Source organism: Arachis hypogaea, chromosome 11, assembly GCF_003086295.3.
Source record: "Arachis hypogaea cultivar Tifrunner chromosome 11, arahy.Tifrunner.gnm2.J5K5, whole genome shotgun sequence".
Taxonomy (NCBI): domain Eukaryota; kingdom Viridiplantae; phylum Streptophyta; class Magnoliopsida; order Fabales; family Fabaceae; genus Arachis; species Arachis hypogaea.
The window spans coordinates 39,419,367-39,425,914 of record NC_092046.1 but is presented as its reverse complement, the minus strand read 5'-3'; the positions used below and the strand labels follow the sequence as shown (position 1 = coordinate 39,425,914).

General features: G+C 42.5%; 1 non-coding gene across 1 annotated transcript; it reads right to left on the bottom strand.

Annotated features, from left to right (window-relative positions):
* Window positions 1-3,282: 3,282 nt before the first annotated feature.
* On the bottom strand, window positions 3,283-3,390 carry LOC112725036 (small nucleolar RNA R71). Its single transcript, XR_003164167.1, has one exon. It is a non-coding gene; the product is annotated as a small nucleolar RNA R71 (small nucleolar RNA).
* Between the last annotated feature and the right edge of the window lie 3,158 nt (window positions 3,391-6,548).

Below are 6,548 nucleotides of genomic sequence, written 5' to 3'. Positions count from 1 at the left end.
TTGAATCTTTCCATGTAGTTGCGGAGGCTTCCCGATCTCCTTGCTTGATCCCTAGTAGACTGGGGGCGTGTTTAGCTTTATCTTTCTGGATGGAGAATTGATGAGGAACTTTTTGGTAGATCGTCGAAGTTTGAGATGGACTTTGGAGGTAAGCTTGTTGAACCATCTGATCGCCGTCTTCGTGAGGTTGTTGGGAAAGGCTTTGCAGCGAACGGCATCTGAGGCGTCGGTAAGGTACATTCTGCTTCTGAAATTGCTGAGGTGATGGTTGGGATCAGTGGTGCCATCGTATAAATCATATCTGGGAGTTTGAAGTCTTTGGGAATTTTGGTTTTCATGATCTCTCTGGTGAATGGATCCTGTTCTTTACGTGAGCTTTCCTCAGGAGTGATCCGAGGGGCCTTCGATTTGAGATCGGCTTCCAATTGCTGTAATTTTTCTTCCAATTCTCGACGTCACCGTATCTCTCTTTGTAGATCCTTCCCATTTCTCGTTGTTGTTGGGTTTCTTTTTCAAGATGCTTCAAGCGATCTTGAAGTACTTCTATTGCCCCCGGGTTTGCTGGATTTTTGTCTCCGTTGGATTCCGGGGTGTCTTTTAGTGGGGTGTCTGCGTTTTTGTGCGGCGTTCTGTTTTCTAGATCTGAATCGTGATCGTTGTCATGGTTGTCCGCCATGGTGTTGGGATGACTTCCAGGTCCCCGGCAACGGCGCAATGTTCCGAGGATTACCTAAAACTGGAGGTCGATCTCAGACGAGATCTTTGTGCTGGTCGGAGATGTATCCGGCTAGCTGGTGGAGACCGGAGCTGGTACGTCGACTTGTTGGACTTGACGTGCCTGCTGATCCTCTGTCACCGGAGGGTGGGGGTACCTGCAAGAGACTCCGATGCTTAAGTTAGCATGGGTATTAAACAGGTTTATGTAGATCAGAGTATGAGTTATACCTGGGTGCTCCAGTGTATTTATAATGGTGAGATTGACCTTTTGGATAAGATAAGTTAGTAATCTTATCTTATCTTTATCTTTGAGTTGAGGTCAGCGTATCTTTCAACGGAACCGCCTTCATCTCTATAGGCTTAGGCCGCCTTAGGATTCGGGTCGTGCTCCTCTATTTGGGCCCTTAATGGGCTCTTCTGTCGATTTGGCCAAGCTCTTTGAGAAGAGGTCGGATAGTCTGACCTGAAGAGGTTTGGTCGCTTTTTCTCGAATCATCCCAGGTCGGATAGCTCGACCCAGGGTATGAACAATTTCCTTCCTAAAATTATTACACGATTGAAAACTTGCTTCCTAGAGACTTTTAATTATGTATTTTAATTCTCCTTTATTCCATTCGATGCCGTGATCTGTGTGTTAAGTGTTTCAGGCTTAAGGACGAATGAGTTGGAGATTGGAAAGGAGCTTGCAAAAAATGGAAGGAACACAAGAAATTAAAGAGTGACCAGCGAGAAGTGACGCGGACGCATGGCTCACGCGACCGTGCGAAAGAGAGGAAATCGCAGTGACGCGGCCGCATGGCTCACACGACCGCGCGGATTGGAATAGCATAAGTGACGCGGAGGCGTGGACGACGCATCCGCGTGGAGAAGAAAACGCCGAATGACGCGTCCGCATGAATGACGCGATCGCGTGACGTGCAGGATCTGCATAATCTGCAGAATGTGGGGCGATTTGGCCCTGTTTCGACAGTTTCGGCCCAGAAAAGCAGACTAGAGCCAGGGAACATGCAGAGACCAACAACAACATTCATTCTAGATAGTTTTAGTTTTCAGATCTAGTTTTCCTCTCCGCTAGGTTTTCTTTTCTCTCTACACATTCATAGTTCTTAGGATTTTTATTTCTATTACTTTTGCATTGGGATTTTGAGAAGAGTTATTACCTCATCAAGACTTCGTCATTCTAGTTCATTTTCTTTACTTGGCTTTACTCTTCCATGTCCTTTAATTTACTTAATTTTACTATTGGATATTTTAGAATTTATTAATACAAGAGTTATTTTTATTTTTAATTAATTCCTTTGAGTTTTATTTATCATGTCTTTCTTTAATTCCCTTTCCTATGTTATGAATTCCACATTCACAATGAGTGAGTAGTTCCCTAACTTGATGGGGAGGAGAAAGGAACCCTTGAGTTAAGCTCAAAGGGAAATTAAGGTATGTGGATTACTCTCTAGTCACTAACGCTAGTCCTTCCAAGTAAGCGGACTGGGACTTGTGAATAGAAACAACATTCCAACTTGTTTGACTTTCCCTTACCTAGTAAGGGATAACTAAATAGAACAACCCCCAATTATCAATTAATCTTGAAAGTACTGCAACAAGAATAGGGCTTCCAACTAATCTACTCCCAGTCAAGACTTTTATTTAAATTACATTAATTCTCTGATTTAATTTCCTGTCATTCAACTCAAATCTTTTTGAAAACCATCTGATCAATAAAATATCACACTTTTCTGCAACTCGTTGGGAGATGACCTGGGATTCATACTCCCAATATTTTAACTTTAATTTTTGTGACACCCTTTTTAAATTGATAAGCAGATTTCTGGTTGGTTGAGAACTATACTTGCAACGCATATCTTATAATAATTCTTAACTCGCCAATTTCTGCCACCATCAATTTTTGGTACTGTTGCTGGGGAGTTGCAATAGAGTGCTAAAGTTATTGATTGGATTTTATTTATTTTCATTTTATTTTATTTTGCTACTATGAGCTGCTTGTTTCTTTCACTAGATGACGTGTTCACTTCCTGATCCAAGCTTGCCAGTATTCGATCCTGAGATTGAAAGAACTATTTCACGAATAAGGCAAGCTCGGCGTCGGTTAGTCCTCTCTGAGGGCGGATCTGAAACGTCATTTGAGGAAGAAACCAGCCCCCGTTCTACTGATTCGGTTGATTACATATAGATGACATGGCATCACCTAGGAGAGTTACTATCAAGGAGGCTGGAGCCCCTAATTTTACAATGCAACCGTTTCAAGTGCATCATCCAGCGGTGGCTACAGACTTTGAAATAAAGACCGCACTGCTCAATTTGATGCCCAAGTTTCATGGCTTACCTGCTCAAGAGCCTATCAAGCACCTGAGAGATTTTCAAGCAACCTGTTCTACTGTCAGGCGTGATGGTGCAGATGAAACTTCAATTTTGCTGAAAGCCTTCTCGTTTTCTCTCGAGGGAAAGGCAAGAGAGTGGTACTACACTCAACCCGCCGCAACTGTATCCAACTGGGATACACTCAGAAGAGAATTTTTGGAAAAGTTCTTTCCAACTGAAGTTACTGATAAACTGAGGAAAGACATTTCCATGATTGTTCAGGATGAATTTGAAACTCTCTATGAGTACTGGGAGCGCTTCAATAATCTTCTGGAAGCTTGCCCCCACCATATGATTGACAAGATAGTGTTACTCGGCTATGTCACACAGGGCATGAGGCCCCAAGATAAGACCACATTGGAAAGTTCTAGCAATGGGTCTATGAAAAAGTACAAGACCGCTGATGAGGCATGGCAATTGATCAGCGACTTAGCTGAATCTACTAGGAATCACAGGCAGAAATAAGGTCGTGCAAAAGCCGTTGCAGAAGTATCCTCTAGCAGAGAGACTGTTGCTTTAACTCAGAGTATCTATGAAATGACCAACTTGCTGAAGCAGATGCAATTGAACCAACAACAAGTTCAGCAAGCTCAACCTTCTCCACCACAGCAAAACCAACAGTTAGTCCCACAGAGAGTTTACGGAATCTGTACTGATTATAGCCACTATACTGATGAATGTCTGCAGCTCCAGCAGGAAGACAACACCGTGGCAGCCACTCATAACTTCTATGACCGCCCCAACCAAGGGTACAATCAAGGTGGCAATTACAACCATGGATGGCAGGACAATTATAACCAGAATTGGAGGGACAACAACAATAGAGGAGGTAGAGATAATCAGAGAAATCAGAGGTAGAATAATAACAACAATAGACAGCAGAACCAGTACCAGCCTTACAGAGCACCTCACCTGAGGCAATCCCAAGGACCACAGAATACCCAACAGCAGACCTCTCAAATTACCTATCCTTCTTCTTCTGCTAATGATGACTTACTACGATCTATTGATCAGAGACAGCAGACCATAGAAAATAACATTAATGCCACTCTAAATGGTCTGAACGCTACTTTGCAAGCTCTTGTCTCCCAGATTGGATCAATAAATAACTCCAATAACCAATCTTTGAGCTCTAGTAGAATTCCCTCTCAACCATTACCCAATCCCAAGGGTGGTATTAATGCCATCACCCTAAGGTCCGGAACCACACTGCAGGAGAGGAACTAGGAGGATCCAAGCCCACCAGAACACACCTCAGCTAAAGGGGTAGTGGAAATAGAAGATGTTGAAGAGGAAGATGACATACAGGACATAGCTGAAAAAGAAGAAGCTCAACCATAGGAGGAAGCATCAAAAGGCGCAAACACTGTAGAAGATACCACTCCTATTCCATTTCCACAACTTGTAAGGAAGCCCAGGAAGCAGCTGGAACCTGATCCAAAAATGGTAGAGATATTCAAAAAGGTTGAGGTAACTGTTCCTCTATTTGATGTTATTCAACAGGTACCTAAGTATGCAAAGTTTCTAAAAGATTTATGTATACATAAGGACAAAATTAATGAATTAGAAACTATTTCTTTAGGAAGTTCTATATCTGCTTTAATGGGTGGTTTACCTGAAAAGTGTAGTGACCCAGGTCCTTGTATGGTTAATTGTACTATTGGTGGTGTAGTATTTTCTGATTGCATGTGTGATGTAGGAGCATGTGTGAGTATAATGCCTTTGTTTATATATGATATTTTGAGGCTCCCTCCCTTAAAAAGGTCGGCAGCTCGTTTTGTGTTAGCAAATAAAAGCATTATTACAGTGGCTGGAGTTGATGAAGATGTATTAGTGGGCATTAAGGGACTCACGTTCCCCACTGATTTTTATATCCTGGAAATGCCCCAAAATGACTCAGACAAGCCATCATCAATCTTACTTGGAAGGCCATTCCTGAAGACCTCAAGGTTTAAATTAGATGCTTTTTCAGGAACATACTCTTTTGAAATAGATGGTCGAGTAGTGATCTTCAATATGAATGGAATTATGAAGCATCCTCCAGAGGATCACTCTATCCTCAAGTGTGACATTATAGATGAAACCGTGGCTGAAGTCCATCAGGAGGAATTTGAAGAGAAGCACACAAGACAAGGTCCAAGTGTGGGGACATTCTCAGAGGACAATGACAGTGCTTTGCCATTGTTACCAGCTCCAGAGAACCCAGAGCCTGACCATGATCAGAAGTTAGAATTAAAACCCCTTCCTCCACACCTCAAATATGCTTACCTTGAAGATGGGCAGAGGTTTCCAGTTATCATTGCAAGGGAACTTACTTCTCAACAAGAAGAGCAGTTACTTAGTGTGCTGAGGAGGCACAAGAAGGCGATTGGTTGGAGTTTGCAGATATAGTAGGCATTAACCCTCAAGTCTATGAGCATAGAATATTTTTAAAAGAGGGAGCAAGACCTGTCCGTCAACCCCAGAGAAGACTGAACCCCACTATCTTAGAGGTTGTCAAAAAGGAGGTGACCAGACTACTAGAGGCAGATATCATCTATCCCATCTCAGACAGTGAATGGGTAAGCCCAGTACAAGTGGTGCCAAAGAAGTCTGGAGTCACTGTGGTGAAGAATGAGCATGGAGAGCTCCTAACAACCAGAGTTTAGAACGCCTGGAGGGTCTGCATTGACTACAGACGCCTCAACCAAGCAACCCGCAAGGATCACTATCCTATTCCATTCATTGATCAAATGCTGGATCGCCTGTCAGGTAAATCACATTATTATTTTTTAGATGGGTATACAGGTTATTTCCAGATTCATATAGCTCTTGAGGATCAGGAAAAGACCACTTTTATATGTCCTTTTGGGACTTATGTTTACAAAAGAATGCCCTTTGACTTGTGCAATGCACCAGCTACTTTTCAAAGGTGCATGATGAGTTTTTTCTCTGATCTTATTGAGGACTGTATGGAGGTTTTTATGGATGATTTTATTGTATACGGTGATTCCTTTAGCCTTTGCTTAGATGGATTATCTAGAGTGTTAGACAGATGTGTCAGTACAAACCTTGTATTAAATTTTGAGAAATGTCACTTTATGGTAAAACAAGGTATTGTACTAGGACATGTTGTGTCTAATACTGGCATTTCTGTAGATCCAGCAAAGGTGGATGTTATTTCTAGTTTACCTTACCCCTCTTCTGTGAGGGAAGTCCGTTCGTTTCTTGGCCATGCAGGTTTTTACAGGAGATTCATTAAGGACTTCAGTAAGGTAGCACCTCCCTTATCCAGACTACTGCAGAAAGATATTGAGTTCGAGTTCAGTGAAAATTGCAAACAAGCGTTTGATAAGCTGAAAATCGCCCTGACTCAAGCTCCAATTGTGAGAGGACCAGACTGGAGCCAACCATTTGAAATAATGTGTGATGCTTCTAACCATGCCGTAGGAGCAGCACTGGCTCAGCGTGAAGGT